We start from the raw sequence: 20,093 nt of genomic DNA, 5'->3' as shown, positions 1-20,093 counted from the left end.
AGGCTGAGAAGTGCATTTTTCATGCTGCCTCTGTCCCTTTTCTCGGTTCCGTTATTTCCGCTGAGGGCATTAAGATGGATCCCGCTAAGGTCCAGGCTGTCATTGATTGGCGCGTTCCTAAGTCACGCGTCGAGCTGCAGCGCTTTCTGGGCTTCGCTAATTTCTATCGTCGTTTCATCCGTAATTTCGGTCAGGTGGCAGCTCCCCTCACAGCCCTTACTTCTGTTAAGACGTGCTTTAAGTGGTCCGTTTCCGCCCAGGGAGCTTTTGATCTTCTGAATCGTTTTACATCCGCTCCTATTCTTGTTACACCTGACATCTCTAGACAGTTTGTTGTTGAGGTTGACGCGTCAGAGGTGGGCGTGGGAGCCATTCTTTCTCAGCGCTCTCTCTCTGACGGCAAGGTCCATCCTTGCGCGTTTTTCTCTCATCGCTTATCGCCGTCAGAACGTAACTATGATGTTGGTAATCGCGAACTGCTCGCCATCCGCTTAGCCCTAGGCGAATGGCGACAGTGGTTGGAGGGGGCGACCGTTCCTTTGTCGTTTGGACTGACCATAGGAACCTTGAGTACATCCGTTCAGCCAAACGACTTAATGCGCGTCAGGCTCGTTGGGCTCTGTTTTTCGCTCGTTTCGAGTTTGTTATTTCTTATCGTCCGGGCTCAAAAAACACCAAGCCTGATGCTTTATCTCGTCTCTTCAGTTCTTCTGAGGTCTCCACCGACCCCGAGGGGATTCTCCCTGACGGGCGTGTTGTCGGGTTGACTGTCTGGGGAATTGAGAGGCAGGTAAAGCAAGCACTCGCTCACACTCCGTCGCCGCAAGCTTGTCCTAGGAACCTTCTGTTCGTTCCCGTTCCTACTCGTCCGGCCGTTCTTCAGTGGGCCCACTCTGCCAAGTTAGCCGGCCACCCCGGCGTTCGGGGTACGCTCGCTTCCATTCGCCAGCGTTTCTGGTGGCCCACTCGGGAACGTGACGCGCGTCGATTTGTCGCCGCTTGTTCGGTCTGCGCGCAGACTAAATCTGGGAACTCTCCTCCTGCCGGCCGTCTCAGACCGCTTCCCATTCCCTCTCGACCGTGGTCTCACATCGCTTTAGATTTTATCACCGGACTGCCTTCATCAGCGGGGAAGACAGTTATTCTTACGGTTGTCGATAGATTCTCTAAGGCGGCTCATTTCATTCCTCTCGATAAGCTCCCTTCTGCTAAGGAGACGGCTCAGATCATTATCGAGAATGTTTTCCGTATTCATGGCCTTCCTTCTGACGTCGTTTCCGACAGAGGCCCGCAGTTCACGTCCCAATTTTGGAGGGAGTTTTGCCGTTTGATTGGGGCTTCCGTCAGTCTCTCGTCCGGCTTTCATCCCCAGTCTAACGGTCAAGCCGAACGGGCCAATCAGACTGTTGGTCGCATTTTACGCAGTCTTTCTTTTCGTAACCCTGCGTCTTGGTCAGAACAGCTCCCCTGGGCAGAGTACGCCCACAACTCGCTTCCCTCGTCTGCTACCGGTCTATCCCCTTTTCAGTGTAGCCTCGGGTACCAGCCTCCGCTGTTCTCATCTCAGCTCGCCGAGTCCTGCGTCCCCTCCGCTCAGGCTTTTGTCCAGCGTTGCGAGCGCACCTGGAAGGGGGTCAGGTCAGCACTTTGCCGTAATAGGGCGCAGACTGTGAGGGCCGCTAATAGCGTAGGACCAAGAGTCCTAGATATTGTTGCGGTCAGAGAGTATGGCTCTCCACTCAGAACCTTCCCCTTAAGACAGCTTCTCGCAAGTTGGCCCCGCGGTTCATTGGTCCGTTCCGTATTTCTCAGGTCATTAATCCTGTCGCAGTGCGACTTCTTCTCCCGCGCTATCTTCGTCGCGTTCACCCGGTCTTCCATGTCTCCTGTGTTAAGCCCGTTCTTCGCGCCCCCGCTCGTCCCTCCCCCCATCCTTGTCGAGGGCACACCCATCTACAGGGTTCGTAAGATTTTGGACATGCGCCCTCGGGGCCGTGGTCATCAGTACCTAGTGGATTGGGAGGGGTACGGTCCTGAGGAGAGGAGTTGGGTTCCCTCTCGGGACGTGCTGGACCGTTCGCTGATCGATGATTTCCTCCGTTGCCGCCAGGTTTCCTCCTCGAGTGCGCCAGGAGGCGCTCGGTGAGTGGGGGGGGGTACTGTCATGTCTTGTTATGTCTGTTCCTGTCCTTTCTCTTCACTCTGTCTCTCTCTGCTGGTCTTTTTAGGTTACCTTCTCTGTCTCTCATTCTTCAGCTGTTCTACATTTCCCCTAACTAGCTCGTTCACTCTTTCCCCACCTGTTCTCTCTTCCCCCTCTGATTAGGTCTCTATTTCTCTCTCTGTTCCTGCTACTTTCAGTGTCTGATTCTTGTTTGTGTTTTTGATACCAGAAGCAAGCTGTCGTCCCGTTTGCTTCCACCTTGTCCTATCCTGTCGGAGTCAGCCTGGCAGGTGCATCCTGCATTATACTACGTTCTTTTGTTCCATTGACTACGTTGGAAGAGGATTTATGCCATTCCTGTTTTTTATTAAAGAACTCTGTTTTCTGTTAAAACCGCTTTTGGGTCTTCACTCAAGTACATAACACTTATGATATTACAAACACATGCTTTATTACTTACTAAAGTCATCAAATACCCTCAGAAGTTTACTGTGGTAGAGTGAGCACTTATGGCCTTCTCTCCGCCTCCAGTGCCATTCGAAAGCAAATGGCAGGCTCCTTCTGGATAAGAGTTTGGGTTTCAATGATTTGGCTACAAAGCATAACCTGGTGAAAATAAGTAAGTTGTGGGTGGAAATATGTACACTATATATACAAAAATATGTGGACACCCCTTCAAATTAGTTGGATTCGGCTATTTTAGCCACAGCCGTTCCTGACAGGTGTATAAAATTGAGCCCCCAGCCATGCAATCTCCATAGACAAACATTGGCACTAGAGTGGTCTTACTGAAGAGCTCAGTGACTTTCAACATGGCACCATCATAGGATGCCACCTTTCCAACAAGTCAGTTTGTCATACTTTTGCCCTGCTAGAGGTGCCCTGGTCAACTTTAAGGGCTGTTATTGTGAAGTGGAAACATCTAAGAGCAACAACTGCTAAGCCACGAAGTGTTAGGCCACACAAGCTCGCAGAACAGCACAACCAATGTCCATGTCATCAGCACCCGGGGGTGCAATTATTGGGGGTTAACTGCCTTTCCCAAAGGGCAGAACAGCAGATTTTTCTACCTTGCTGGCTTCAGGATTCGAACCGGTGACCTTTTGGTTACCGGGCCAACACTCTTACCCACTAGGCTACCTATCGCCATATATACTGTATAAATCAAACGTTACGTACTACATTACAGGTAACACTAAACAACAAATGCACATTTAGTCTGTAATCTATTGATTGTGCATACATTTCTCTGCTGTTTGCTATTGTGAGAAAGGAAAACACTTTAAACATATCAAATTGAGAATTGAAGACATCTTTAACCTCCTGAATTTGATCTGCTCAGCTCCTCCGACCCTCCTCTGGTCCAGTTTTGTTCACACCCATGAACATTTAAAAGAACATGGTGCAGAATGACATGCAACATAACATACATTAGAAGTATAAGCACCCACATTATTATTGGCATGTATGGAAAATATGCTTAGGAAAACAAGCAACACAGCAACCACATGGTCTTGCCAACATCTTGTGAAACATGCATTATAATGACTGGCTTGTAATATGCTTTACAATAATACTTTACCTGTTCTCATGACAAACTGTTGCACTCCACTAGTGGCCAGATGCTGCACCTCCTTGTCTTCGCCATGTTTCTTCAAGATGTGGACAACAGCCTCCACCCCAGATCCTCGAAAATTTGACAACTTAATAGGAAATTTATTAAACTACATAAGGAGGAACCAAACATTATTTATTTTATAAGAAATAGTAAATTGTACACTTTTTATACTGAAAACAAATGACTAACTTCTGTAACACATAATAATTCTGTCTAACTCATCTCTGAACCTTTATTTTACTATTCTCTTCTTTCATCCTTCCTGCCTTACCCCCATGGGAATTTGTAAAACTAACACTTTATTTAAGCCCACACTTATCAGGCACTAATCTGTAGCCGTAAGAGCAAGATCACTGGTTCAATCCCCGGCCGCCAGGCAATGGCAGGAAGGTTGCTGAATACATAACAAGGGTCCAATTAACTATCTATGAAACACTTATAAACTCAAAAGTAGTGCCTAAAAAGTGTGGGCTAAAATAGTGTTAGGCTGCCATCCTAGCATCTGTTACTCTGACCTGGGCTTTCAATGACTTTATGTAGTCATCAACTCTTCTTGCCCTAACGCCTTCAGTCATCTGTCCTTTAACCCTTGACTCTCTGAACTCCTCAGCCATCTTCTGGAATCTCCTCCTCGCCATCTCACCTAAACTCCCCCAACTGCCACTGAGGGTTGTCAGGTCACCTGAGATGACAATATTGTATACTGATGTCAACCATAAAAGACGATATTGTCGTGGTGACAAGTGTCGTGAGCTATTGGCTTACTTAATCAATACAGGATCACATTCAAACTGCTCATGCTCACCTGCAAAGCAGTCAATGGACTGGCGCCCACACACCTTACACCTCCTGCACCCCTACATACCGACCTGCTCACTGTACTCCTCTGACACTGATCTCCTCAGCATCCGTTTCACCAGGCTCCACTCTATGGGAGACCGTGCTTTTAGCCGTGCAAGCCCCCCAAAATAGCACACAACAAGTAATATAAATTGTCAGATACTTTTAAGTGACTTAGAAGATGCCCAGAAGATTCCCATTATTTGCTAAAGTTGGCATGGCTCGAGAGGACAAGAGCAGTGACTGTTCCTTAGACCAGATTTCCAGTAATGTCAGCCTGTAAGTGGAATCGTAAGTATGGCAAAAGTATGCTGTCCAGCCAGGAACAGCCCTCGTTCTTCCTGGGCTCGTCTTCCTAAAGCTATGCACTTTGTATATATTGCTGTTTCTATTTGAGACTGAATGGTAATACCTATATTGTGGTAATAGGATCATTGTATGAGCGCTGAAGATTGTATGATATTATTGCTGAGCACTCCAATGGTGATTATTGATTTGTGAATCTCAAATAGTGGTACTGAAAAATATTGGCGCTTCAGAAAATAAATCAGCGGTCTTATTTGCAATCTGTATCAGGCACATCAGATACAACTTTGTGATTTGTTGGCCAATCAACTCATGTGTGGTAATGCTGGGCTGAATAAAAACAAATTGTACTGTTTTCTGGGAAACTAATTAGGAAACATGATCTCCCTTTGTACTTAGATAAGAACTGCTATGCAATTACAGCATTGGTTGTTAGATAACACTACAACTCCAGCCAACATGTTACAGAACAATGTTGATACTGTATTTATTACTGTGTACTAGTTATATAGGTTTGAGGGTAGCTTGATTTACAGTAAGTAGATATACTGTAATTTCTACTGACATAGGCATTAGTCTCACAGCTGCTGAATGATTATGGATTGATAAGTGATTTGTAGTGAACCGCATAGTTTTAAGTAATATATTTCGGAATACTTTTCACTTATGATTCAAACCATGGAACCTCATTCCTGTAAATCACAGATGCATTTGCAAAAACCTTCCTCAACAATGAATGCTAATTGTCAGAAGAATCCATATACCTCCTACCCCTGGGCAAGATCATGTGACATCAAAGGTCACTTCCACCGACCGCTATGCTGATGAACCCAGCTCTACCTCTCCACCAAACCTACCACTCCCTCATCAGCTGCCTTCATGACATACAGAGCTGAATGAGCATGAACATCCTCAAACTCAACAAGACAGAGGTCATGCTCATCGGCTCCAAATGCACTCCCTCCAAACAGCACAACCTCAGCATTATTATAGATGGTTTCCCAGTCCTTCTGTCAAGACAAGTCAAAAGCCTCGGTGTCAACCTGGACAGTTCCCTCTCATTCGACTCCCACATAAAAACCATCACCCAGACAGCATTCTTCTACCTACGGAATATCTCCAGGCTCCGCCCCTTACTGTCACACTCCAGCACCGAAACCCTGATCCATGCCTTCATCACTTCCAGACTTGACTAATGTAAGACTCATCAGATCCCCACAACTCATCAATAGACTCCAACTGGTCCAGAACCGTGCTGCCAGAATCCCCCCCTGGACCAGATCAACTGAACACATCACACCAATCCTCCTCAATCTACACTGGCTCCCTGTGCAATCCCCTATTAACTTTAAGATACTGCTCCCCACCTAGAAAGCCCTCCACAACTTGGCCCCCACCTACCTCTCTGACCTCTCAGCCTATGCCCCCTCACACTCCCCCTCTGCTGGTCTCCTTATCACCCCTCATTCTGTCTCGTCACCATGGGTGCCCAGGATTTTAGCTGCTTGGCACACAGGCTCTGGAATGCACTCCCCCCATACATACATCATCTCACTCAAAAACCTGAAAACACACCTCTTCCAGGAAGCCTCAGTTTGGTGGTCCTACCCCCCATTCGGTGTGTTCCCAGTATGCCTATGTACCATCCTATGTGTCCTCCCCAACCCGAACCCGGGTCCGTATCCTATTCCCAACCCGACCCCCTAAACAAAACCCTTACCCTAAACCGGGTTTCTATCCTCTTTTTATCTGTCCTTGTTTTGTCTGGTTCTTTTTATTTGTGATCGTTTAGATTTTTGCACTGTTGATTAATGCACTTGATTTTACTTTTAATGTAAGATGTCCTTCAGTGTCCTGAAAAGTGTCAGTCAAAAAAAATGTTATAAGTTATAATTCAAGCAGGCTTATATAAGAATCATGCTAAGACGTAATACTACGAAAATAGACTATACTTGCCAATGCCATATTTAAGTTGTTAGAATAACTTTCCTTGCCTGTAAATAGAACACGGTACACTGCTGATCAAAAGCTCAAAAATCAATTTTCTGCAAAACACAGGAATTTGAACTAAAACCTCATGCGAAATACACTGCTCAAAAAGATAAAGGGAACACTAAAATAACACATCCTAGATCTGAATGAATGATATATTCTTATTAAATACTTAGTTGAATGTGCTGACAACAAAATCACACAAAAATTATCAATGGAAATCAAATTTATCAACCCATGGAGGTCTGGATTTGGAGTCACACTCAAAATTAAAGTGGAAAACCACACTACAGGCTGATCCAACTTTTATGTAATGTCCTTAAAACAAGTCAAAATGAGGTTCAGTAGTGTGTGTGGCCTCCACGTGCCTGTATGACCTCCCTACAACGTCTGGGCATGCTCCTGATGAGGTGGCGGATGGTCTCCTGAGGGATCTCCTCCCAGACCTGAACTAAAGCATCCGCCAACTCCTGGACAGTCTGTGGTGCAACGTGGCGTTGGTGGATGGAGCGAGACATGATGTCCCAGATGTGCTCAATTGGATTCAGGTCTGGGGAACGGGCGGTCCATAGCATCAATGCCTTCCCCTTGCAGGAACTTCTGACACACTCCGTCCACATGAGGTCTAGCATTGTCTTGCATTAGGAGGAACCGAGGGCCAAACGCACCAGCATATGGTCTCACAAGGGGTCTGAGGATCTCATCTCGGTACCTAATGGCAGTCAGGCTCCCTCTGGCGAACACATGGAGGGCTGTGCGGCCCCCCAAAGAAATGCCACACCATGACTGACCCACCGGCAAACCGGTCATGCTGGAGGATGTTGCAGGCAGCAGAACGTTCTCCATGGTGTCTCCAGACTCTGTCACGCTTGTCACATGTGCTCAGTGTGAACCTGCTTTCATCTGTGAAGAGCACAGGGCGCCAGTGGCGAATTTGCCAATCTTGGTGTTCTCTAGCAAATGCCAAATGTCCTGCAAGGTGTTGGGCTGTAAGCACAACCCCCACCTGTGGACGTCGGGCCCTCATACCACCCTCATGGAGTCTGTTTCTGACCGTTTGAGCAGACACATGCACATTTGTGGCCTGCTGGAGGTCATTTTGCAGGGCTCTGGCAGTGCTCCTCCTGCTCCTCCTTGCACAAAGGCGGAGGTAGCGGTCCTGCTGCTGGGTTGTTGCCCTCCTACGGCCTCCTCCACGTCTCCTGATGTACTGTCCTGTCTCCTGGTAGCGCCTCAATGCTCTGGACACTACGCTGACAGACACAGCAAACCTTCTTGCCACAGCTCGCATTGATGTTCCATCCTGGATGAGCTGCACTACCTGAGCCACTTGTGTGGGTTGTAGACTCCGTCTCACGCTACCACTAGAGTGAAAGCACCGCCAGCATTCAAAAGTGACCAAAACATCAGCCAGGAAGCATAGGAACTGAGAAGTGATCTGTGGTCACCACCTGCAGAACCACTCCTTTATTGGGGGTGTCTTGCTCATTGCCTATAATTTCCACCTGTTGTCTATACCATTTGCACAACAGCATGTGAAATTTATTGTCAATCAGTGTTGCTTCCTAAGTGGACAGTTTGATTTCACAGAAGTGTGATTGAGTTACATTGTGTTGTTTAAGTGTTCCCTTTATTTTTTTGAGCAGTGTATTTTGGTTTTGGCTTCTATGGTGAACATGCGCACTCAGTAAAAAAAAAAAATCACAGTATGGCGTGTGGTTCAGAGTACCACATATGCGGCGAGAGGAAGACCACACATATGAATGGTTTGATTGGTAAAATTATTTCCACCTTTTAATGGGTTGATTGTAGTCTAATCGTGTGTTTGAGATTACTCCGAATGCAATAAAATCAACCTCGCCCCGGCGACTCAGCCTCCTCCCTCCTAACTCACGCTTGCTGTTGGTTTCGCTTATTATCAAACAGATCAACTGGCAAGATCAGCTGCAAGGCAAGTGATGTTCATTTTCTCAAACACTCCGCCAATTTATATTTAGCTAAGTGATTAATATAAAAGTTACTGCACTTATTAAACATTAGGCTGTGTCTAGAGTTGTTGGCAGGTTATCCTGGCCTGGGAAATAGTCAATTAGACTATGGTTCAATGTTTATACATTTTTTTTAGCGGGTGGACATCCTTCAAACATCCAACATTCATTTTTTTATTCGTGGAACTGTTCCACAAATTAAACATTTGTAAATAAGTAATGTTGAAGTTTGGCGTTGAAATATAAATACATTAATTCCAAGATAAGAGGCTAAATTGGATCGAAACTGATTATTGCTTTTACGATTAGTCCTAAAAGTGAAAGTGATAGATTCTAGTTGGAAACAGTCACACGGAAACAATCACTGGTTGTTATGCAAAAACGAACACTTTATTTCTATTTGTTTATTTTTCCCTACAGAACCACAATGCGACACAGAGGTAATGTAACAGTACATCATTTAATGTAATAATGCAGTCATTTATACTACTAACCAATACCGTTGAAGTCAGAAGTTGACATACACCTTAGCCAAATACATTTAAACTCAGTTTCACAATTCCTGACACTTAATCCTAGTAAAAATACCCTGTCCTAGGTCAGTTAGGATCACCAATTTATTTTAAGAATGTGACATGTCAGAATAATAGTAGAGAGAATTATTTATTTCATTTTTTATTTCTTCCATCACATTCCCAGTTGGTCAGAAGTTTACATATGCCAATTGAGTGTTTGGTAGCATTGCCTTTAAATTGTTTAACTTGGGTCAAACGATTTGGGGAGCCTTCCACAAGCCTCCCACAATGAGTTGGGTGAATTTTGGCCCATTCCTTCTGACCGAGCTGGTGTAACCAAGTCAGGTTTGTAGGCCTCCTTGCTCGCACACGCTTTTTCAGTTCTGCCCACAAATGTTCTATAGGATTGAGGTCAGGGCTTTGTGATGGCCACTCCAATACCTTGACTTTGTTGTCCTTAAGCCATTTTGCCACAACTTTGAAAGTATGCTTGTGGTCATTGTCCATTTGGAAGACCCATTTGCGACCAAGCTTTAACTTCCTGACTGATGTCTTGAGATTTTGCTTCAGTATATCCACACGATTTTCCATCCTCGTGATGCCAGCGATTTTGTGAAGTGCACCAGTCCCTCCTGCAGCAAAGCATCCCCACAACATGATGCTGCCACCCCTGTGCTTCACGGTTGGGGTGGTGTTCTTCGGCTTGCAAGCCTCCCCCTTTTTCCTCTAAACAATGATGGTCATTATGGCCAAACAGTTCTATTTTTGTTTCATCAGACCAGAGGACATTTCTCCAAAAAGTATGATCTTTGTCACCATGTGCAGTTGCAAACCGTAGTCTGGCTTTTTTATGGTGTTTGGGAGCAGTGGCTTCTTCCTTGCTGAGCGGCCTTTCAGGTTGTGTCAATATAGGACTTGTTTTACTGTGGATATAGATACTTTTGCACCTGTTTCCTCCAACATCTTCACAAGGTCCTTTGCTGTTGTTCTGGGATTGATTTGCACTTTTCGCACCAAAGTATGTTCATCTCTAGGAGACAGAACGAGTCTCCTTCCTGAGCGTTATGACGGCTGCGTGGTCCTATGGTGTTTATACTTGCGTATCATTGTTTGTACAGATGAACGTGGTACCTTCAGGTGTTTGGAAATTGCTCCCAAGGATGAACCAGACTTGTGGAGGTCCACAATTTTTTTCTGCGGTCTTTGCTGATTTCTTTTGATTTTCCCATGATGTCAAGCAAAGAAGCACTGAGTTTGAAGGTAGGCCTTGAAATACATCCACAGGTACACCTTCAATAGGCTAATTAACATCATTTGAGTCAATCAGAAGCTTCTAAAGACATGACAATTTTCTAGAATTTTCCAAGCTGTATAAAGGCATAGTCAACATAGTATGTAAACTTCTCACCCACTGGAATTATGATACAGTGAATAAGTGAAATGATCTGTCTAAACAATTGTTGGAAAAATGACTTACGTCATTCACAAAGTAGATGTCCTTAACGACTTGCCAAAACTATAGTTTGTTAACAAGAAATTTGTGGAGTGGTTGAAAAATGAGTGTTAATGACTCCAACCTAAGTGTATGTAAACTTCCGACTTCAACTGTGCGTGTAATAGTATTGTAATGACCCAGTGTAATGAAACGGGTAGAAAACCCTCCACCTTCTGGCCCGTGGCACCGCAGAAATCAACAGTGCCACCAAAGCATGCTCCAGTGGCAGATTCTATCTCCCCTCTTATAAACCAGGCCCACTACAGTATGTAATATGTAGTACGTTGCCTAATGTTTGAGGGCAATGCCAAGATAGTCTAACTAGGAAACAGGTGGCTGGAATGTTATCTAAAGATGTTTATTATAAAATCTGCACATCCCTTCTCATGCGGTACTGGTCAAGAAAGAACAGTATAATAATACCAGTTCAATGGCCTGTTCACTCAAATACATAGTTGTTTTTAATTACATTATAGTCGCCTATCAAGTGGGGTGTTCAGGAAACAAATCAAGAAAACAGAACCCATGTAACGTCTTTATCGTGACAGTCTAAGATAAGGCTTGGACATTTGGCAAGGTTATCTATGGGTGCTTCTCAACCTTTTTTTGCACCAGGGATCAGCTATGTTGTGGCTTTTTTCAACAATTTTTTTCAACAATTTAACGCAATGCTACGAAATACTAATTGAGTGTATGTCAACTTCTGACCCACTGGGAATGCGATGAAAGAAATAAAAGCTGAAATAAATCATTCTCTCTACTACTATTCTGAAATTTCACATTAAAATAAAGCGGTGTTCCTAACTGACCGAAGACAGGGATTTTTTTACTAGGATTAAATGTCAGGAATTGTGAAACTGAGTTTAAATGTATTTGGCTAAGGTGTATGTAAACTTCCGAATTCAACTGTACATGTAGGTAGAGTTAACTTCTTGCGGATCAGTGGGACTCGTCCCACCTGGCCAACATCCGGTGAAATTGCAGAGCACCAAATTCAAATTAAATTACTAGAAATATTAAACTTTCATGAAATCACAAGTGCAATACATCAAAATAAAGCTTGACTTGATGTTAATCCAGCCGCCGTGTCAGATTTCAACAAGGCTTTATGGCGAAAGCAAACCATGCGATTTTCTGAGGACAGCGCCCAGCACACACATGCATAACAAATAATTTTCAACCAGGGAGTTGCGACACGAAAGTCAAAAATAGCGATATAATATATGCCTTAACTTTGAAGATCTTCTTCTGTTGGCACTCCAAAAGGTCCCAGTTACATTACAAATGGTCCTTTCGTTCGATAAACTCCTTCTTTATATCCATAAAAACAAAGTTTAGCTGGCGCGCTTCAGTCAATAATCCACTCGTTGTCCCTCCTTCAAAATACATACAAAATGAATCCCAAACGTTACCAATAAACTTATTCAAACAAGTCAATCAACGTTTATAATCAAACCTTAGGTACCCTAATACGCAAATAAACTATAACATTTAAGATGGAGAATCGTTGTCTTTACCGGAGAAAAATACCAGAGAATGCACTCTCATTGACGCGCTTGGAAACACTACAGCCAAAATGGGAGCCACATAGAAAAACTACAAATTTTGGCTCATTTTTCCAAAAACTAGCCTGACACTCTTTCTAAAGACTGTTGACATCTAGTGGAAGCCCTAGGACTGCAACCGGGCACGATTTCGCCCTATACTAAAAGTGCTAGCCATTGAAAGTGGTAGGATGGTAGGATTTTTTTGGGATGGTTTGTCCTTGGGATTTCACCTACCATTTCAGTTCTGTTATACTCACAGAGAATATTTTAATAGTTTTAGAAACTTTACAGTGTTCTATCCAAATCTATCCAAATCTACCAATTATATGCTTCTGGGTCTGAGTAGCAGGCAGTTTACTTTGGGCACACTTTTCATACGGATGTCAAAATACCGCCCCCTATCCAAAAGAAGTTTTAAAGTGACTGACTATGCATAGAGAATAAATAGAGAGTAGCAGCAACGTAAAAGACGGGGGGTGGTTGGACAATGCAAATAGTCTGGGTAGCCATTTGACCAGCTGTTCAGGAGTCTTATGGCTTGCGGGTAGAAGCTGTTAAGAAGCCATTTGGATCTAGACTTGGCGCTCCGGTGCCGCTTTCCGTGCGGTAGCACCGACTGTAGTCTGACAATTTTTAGGGCCTTCCTCTGACATGCCAAGTATAGAGGTCCTGCGTGGCAGGAAGCTTGGTCCCATGGATGTACTGGTCCGTACGCACTACCCTCTGTAGTGCCTTGCGGACGGAGGCCAAGCAGTTGTAGAACTTTTTGAGGATCTGAGGACCCATTTCAAATAGGCTTTGTTGTGCCCTCTTCACAAGATTGTTAGTTTGTTGGTGATGTGGACACCAAATAACTTGAAGCTCTCAACCTGCTCCACTACGGCCCCGTTGATGAGAATGGGGGCATGCTCTGTCCTCCTTTCCCCGTAGTCCACAATCATCTCCTTTGTCTTGATCACGTTGAGGGAGAGGTTGTTATCCTGGCACCTTATGGCCAGGTCTCTGACCTGCCTGTAGGCTCTCTCATCGTTGTCGGTGATCACTGCTGTGCCATCGGCAAACTTAATGATGGTGTTGGAGTCGTGCCTGGTCATGCAGTCATGAGTGACCAGCGAGTACAGGAGGGGACTGTGCACGCACCCCTGAGGGGGCCCCGTGTTGAGGATCAGCGTGGCGGATGTGTTGTCATCTACCCTTACCACCTGGGGACGGCCCGTCAGGGAGTTCAGGATCCAGTTGTTTAGTCCCAGGGTCCTTAGCTTAGTGATGAGCTTTGTGGGCACTATGGTGTTGAACGCTAGCTGTCGTCAATGAACAGCATTCTCACATAGGTGTGGGAAAGGGCAGTGTGGAGTGCAGTAGAGATTGCATCATCTGTTGGGGCGGTATGCAAATTGTAGTGGGTTTAGAGTTTCTGGGATAATGGTGTTGATGTGAGCCCTGACCAGCCTTTCAAAGCACAAATGTAAGTGCTATGGGTCGGTAGTCATTTAAGCAGGTTACCTTAATGTTCTTGGGCACATTGGTGGTCTGCTTGAAACATGTTGCTGTGAAGATCGATGCTGGAGACGAGAAACCGGTACAGGGAGTGAACATTTAATGAAACACGGACATGAAACATGACAGGAACAGCATTTGGACAGGGGGAAAATAATGACATCATGCTGACACAGGGAACAAACGGGGGAGCAGACAGTAATAGATGGGGGCATACAACAAAGGGAAGGAGTCCAGGTGAGTCCAATGATAGCGACAGGTGTGCGTAATGAAGGGCAGCCTGGCACCAGCGAGGGAGAGCGGGAGTAGGTGTGAAAGTTCGTATTACAGACTCAGTCAGGGACAGGTTGAAAATGTCAGTGAAGACACTTGCCAGTTGGTCAGCACATGCTCGGAGTACACGTCCTGGTAATCCGTCTGGCGCTGCAGCCTTGTGAATGTTGACCTGTTTAAAGGTCTTACTCACATCGGCTATGGAGAGCGCGATCACACAGTCGTCTGGAACAGCAGGTGTAGTACGATTCAATCTTAGCCCTGTATTGACACTTTGTCTGTTGGATGGTTCGTCAGAGGGCATAGCGGGATTTCTTATAAGCTTCCGGGTTAGAGTCCCTCTCCTTGAAAGCGTCAGCTCTACCCTTTAGCTCAGTGCAGATGTTTCCTGTAATCCATGGCTTCTGGTAGGGGTTTGTACGTACAGTCACTGTTGGGACGAAGTCATCGATGCACTTATTGATGAAGCCTGTGACTGATGTGGTGTACTCCTCAATGCCATCGGGAGAATCCCGTAACATATTCCAGTAGGCTAGCAAAACAGTCCTGCAGCTTAGCATCTGCGTCATCTGACCACTTCTTTATTGACAGAGTCACTGGTGCTTCCTGCTTTAGTTTTTGCTTGTAAGCACGAATCAGAAGGATAGAATTATGGTCAGATTTGCCAGATGGAAGGTGAGGGAGAGCTTTGTACACATCTCTGTGTGTGGAGTAAAGGTGGTCTAGTGTTTTTTCCCCCTCTGGTTGCACATTTAACATGTTGGTAGAAATTAGGTAAAACTGATTTATTTCCATGCATTAAAGTCTCTGGCCACTAGGAGCGCCGCCTCTGGATGAGCGTTTTCCTGTTTGCTTATGGCCGTATACAGCTCATTGTGTGCGGTCTTAGTGCCAGCATTGGTTTGTGGTGGTAAATAGACAGCTAAAAACTCTTGATAAATAGTGGTTTACAGCTTATCATGAGATACTCTACCTCAGGCAAGCAAAACCTCAAGACTTCCTTATTATTAGATTTTGTGCACCACAAATATACACAGACCGCCACCCCTTGTCTTACCGGAGGCAGCTGTTCTATCATGCCGATGCAGCGTAAAACCTGCCAGCTGTATGTTATCCATGTCGTCATTCAGTCACGACTCGGTGAAACATAAGATATTACATTTTTTAACGTCCCGTTGGTAGGATATACGTGAAATGATTTCCAATTCAAAAGACAAAATCTAACCACAGTTACCGCTAGCTAGCTATAAAGTTGTTGTTCCACATGTTTTCTATCAAAACAGGCAGTTAGCATTCATAAAATGTTCAACCAAAATCAGATGATTCTTGGACCAGGATTATGGAAAACTCAGAGTTAGAGATATGGCTGGGGCTAGAGTTCACAGGCCTGCCCACCAGCTCCAATACAACTGCATTAGTTTTGCATTTATATACAAGAATGAAAGTTGCGTTATTGGTCTGAATGACTCGATGAATCTTGCATACTCAAACATAATTGTTTTTTCTCTTTACAATAACTTTGTTATTGCCTAGTAATGTAGTTGATGGGTTTATGTTATTAAACAAGTGGCGTAAGGAACAATACTTGTGTAAGAACTCCATTACAATGCAATTACTAAAGTATTAGTTATGTAACAACATAATACACTGTGAGGTCTTAAATTTCACTTTCTATGTGATTAAACTTTTGAAATGTATACATTTGTAACCCAAGTTGAAAAAAGTAATACAATTAGACAATTCAATACATGGCTTTGTGTGAGTGTCAGAGCTATAACGTTGCTATCGAGGGTCCCCGCCCAAAAATATCCAGTCTATGTTCATATTAGCTACTGAGCTAAAATATGGACATTTCCTTTATTTCTGTAGAACCAAGGAGGAAGAAATTCTTCTCTGTTTTGACTGGGAATACCCTGGGGTCTCATGAGAAATTAATTAAACATCTCGCTTCCAAAAGACACTTAACCGAAGTGACGTCACTAGAGGAGAGTAATGTCATCCTGGCTTTCTGTCCCATTGTCTCTCGTGCTGGGACTGATATTAAAGCAGCACTGCAGCAGATTCCAGGTAATCAATATCCATGAAGAACATTGTCAAAACGTTAATGATTCATTAATCAGGTATGTTTACGTGATTATTGTTACTGTTATACCCTCTCTCTTGACAGCTGGTAAACCTGTCATCCTGGTAGTGCTGCATCACACCTTAGATCCAGACTACACTGTACCTGACAGTAGCAGACTAGTGACCAGAGGTGATGTAATACTCACAGTGGACTGTCTCTTCCATGAGAACCAGGGACTACTGGAGTGTCCTCGATATGAAGAAGCAATTGAAAAGATTCTAAAGAGTCTTGACAAAGGTCCTGAGGTAAAGAATCAATGTATCAACTTACCTTCTAAAATAAGGGGTGATGTGTGACCAGAGGTGATGTAAGACTCACAGTGGACTGTCTCTTCCATGAGAGCAAAGGACTACTGAAGTGTCAACGCAATAGGAAAGCAATCAAAAAGATTCAAGAGAGGCTAAACAAATGGCCAAAGGTAGTTTACTCTTAGTTTAATTATCATGTTTGGTCATAAATGACATACATGCCTACAGTTGAAGTTAGTCCGTTTTGTCGACACAGAATGAAACCACTTACAGAAGCCTTGTTATGTTTAACAGTCATACATGGCTGTGTTTTTATTCAAAATGCATTCACAGGTGAATGTCAAAAATGACAATATATGTATTTATATTTTACAACTTTACTTTTACTTCTTATCAATCTGATGAGATGACCAACAATTCTACAATATCTACAGTGATAATTGGCATCTAAAGACTGGGCTTCCATATGAACACTGTTCCTGGACTAAAAACCACTTTCAATAGATTCTATAATGAGCATGCTTTTTAATCCAGAAGGCTTAATCTGGATGTGGGAAAACAGCCCGAAGGGTTTTTAATAACTTTCATAGGTAAATGATACCATGGAAACTACTGAGCCAAGGACCTTTGGGATGGTACAGATGTAGGATCTTAATTTGAGCCAGTTTGCTACAGCAGGAAAATAATCCTGCAGCAACAGGAAATGTGAATTATTATTTGGATTATAATTAATGGACATTTTTGTAGGGGTTGATATGTTTTTTTGTAAGGGAAAAACTGAAAGCCTTTTTAAACCTAAAATACGCTACACGTTCTCCTAGAACATCGTGATCCAATTACGATCCTACATGTATGTGTATTCTCATTTTATGTGGTTTACTTTAAATATACATAAATAATTGACTTCTTCTGGGCTTTCTTCCTAATATATATTTTTAGGAAGAAGACTGAAGGCGTACATGAGTGACATGACAGAATAGTCATGTACTATTAGTGTTTGTCAAAGTTGATTTCTGTTGGTCAATGAATGCTTTCCAAATAAGGTTGACCTATATCCTCTCTTCTAAGGTGAGACAAGAAACAGAGGGGAAGGTCAGTTGCTGCAAGATTTGCTGATGAAAGCTCCAAGAAACGAGGCAGTGCACACTCACACCTGAAGATGAAAAGATGACGAGACCAACCTGTCTTTAGAAGTGTGTGAGACAGTGTGATCAGCAGTAATACATTAACACCACTGTAATCATTGTATGATGCAATAATTCACACATTGACTTTTTGGAAGAGATTCTGAATTAAATCAATGGTAGGAAGTACATTTTCCAGTAATTTCTTGTTTGAATGCATATTACTTTGTCTATGAACATATTAATCTCAAATAGCAGAAATTACCACAGTGATATTTTCCCAAGTTGTTTACTTTCAAGTAGTTTACTCACCGACAAAGAATTTATTAGACACATAATTTAATAAATGAGAGATGTACTGCGCCCTGGAGGTGACATTGACCGATATGTTTTTTTTTTAAACAAGATCACAAATTATAAAACATGCTCATGATTTATAAAACGAGCTCACAAATTATAAACCATGCTCATGAATTACTAAAACGTGCATGAATTGATATAAAACATCTGGGGAAGGGTACCAAAGAATTTCTGCAGCATTGAAGGTCCCCAAGAACACAATGGCCTCCATAATTCTTAAATAAAATGAAGAAGTTAATAACCACCAAGGCTCTTCTTAGAGCTGGCCGCTCGGCCAAACTGAGCAATCGGGGAGAAGGGCCTTGGTCAGGGAGGTGACCAAGAATCTGACGGTCACTCTGAGAGCTCTAAAGTTCCCCTGTAGTGATGGAAGAAACTTCCAGAAGGACATCCACATCTGCAGCACTCCACCAACCAGGTGTAACAGTGGTAAGGTGTTGGGACTGCTGTTGGGACACTGCTGTTGGGGCAGCTTTATGTAGGCTCGAACAGTTTGTGGGCACCGTTTTTTACCTTTTATAGTCCAATGAATATATTGTTTAGTGTTGTGCAGTGTAGTGGCTTTGCTGGCATGCATCTAAAACATATTTTTTTGAGTTTGCCCCACCAAGATTTACATGCTAAAATAGCCACTGTTGAGTTGTCTAGTGCTATTCAACTGGTAATTTTCCATGGCTGTCTTGTGTTCCTCTTCTCACGGCGCACAAAGAAGTTATTTGGTGCAGGCTCCTTATCTCTTCGAGCACCAGAGGCCTAGCTCAAGGTTGAAATCTTCTTCCAGCTAAATAAGTTTTTAGGAACTCATCAGTCCCCTCTCTTAGACATATAGTCTGTGAGAACTGGTGTACAATTCTTTAAGGAAGTGGAGCCAAGTATCCATTATCTCTCATGTAAGCTTGCCACCCATTTAGGAGAAGCAAGCAGCTCTTTGTGTAAGAAGAAGTATATGTGTGACTGTGTTCGACTCGAACTTTGAGTTTCCTCTCCGATTTATCCAGAGTGTGATCTCCCTTGCATGCAATTGCTTGAACAAACTCTTATTAACTGGATAATGAGCTCTGCCTGGTCCTTGATACGAGATTTCCTCAACAATGTTTACTATGTTACGTCTAGTCTATGAGATCAGGCTGATTAATTTGCTCTACTAAGTTGAGTGTGGCAGTGCTGGCACCTTTCCATCCTTCCCTGCTCCTTTAGTAATCAAGGTACAGGCCTAGTCCTACAAGCTAGCCACCTTGCATTGTGGTTGTGTCCATTGTGTGGCTCTCACTAACTCTGTTGTATCAAACAAAATAAACATGTTATTGGTCACATGCACACATTTAGCAGATGCTATTGTGAGTGTAACGAAATGCTTGTGTTCCTAGCTTCAACAGTGCAGTAGTATCTAACAATACAGAAACATCTAAAAGTAAAGGAAAATATAAGAAATATATGAATATTAGAATGAGCAATGTTGGAGTGGCATTGACTAAAATACAGTAGAATAGAATACAGTGTTTACATGAGATGAGTAAAACAATGTAAACATTATCTGAACATTATTAAAGTGACTAGTGTTCCATTATTAAAGTGGTCAGTGATTCCATGTCTATGTATATGGGGCAGGGTTACGTAACCTGCTTCATCACTGGCCAATGCCGGTTAGTGATGGCTATTTAACAGTCGGATGGCCTTGAGATAGAAGCTGGTTTTCAGTCTCTCGGTCCCAGCTTTGATGCACCTGTACTGACCTCACCTTCTGGATGATAGTGTTTCCCAACTCCAGTTCTCAAGTATCCCCAACAGCACACATTGTTGGTGAAGCACCGGACAAACTCACTTGATTCAAATCATTGAGGGCTTGATGATCAGTTGAGTCAGGTGTGCTTGTCCGAGGCAACAAGAATGTGTGCTGTTGGGGGGTACTGGAGGACTTGAGTTGGGCTGTTGTGAGTACTGGAGGACTGGAGTTGGGCTGTTGTGAGTACTGGAGGACTGGAGTTGGGCTGTTGTGAGTAC

The sequence above is a fragment of the Oncorhynchus masou genome, chromosome 16, assembly GCF_036934945.1.
Source record: "Oncorhynchus masou masou isolate Uvic2021 chromosome 16, UVic_Omas_1.1, whole genome shotgun sequence".
In the NCBI taxonomy this organism is placed as follows: domain Eukaryota; kingdom Metazoa; phylum Chordata; class Actinopteri; order Salmoniformes; family Salmonidae; genus Oncorhynchus; species Oncorhynchus masou.
The sequence above is the reverse complement of the archived record's forward strand: the minus strand, read 5'-3'. Positions refer to the sequence as shown.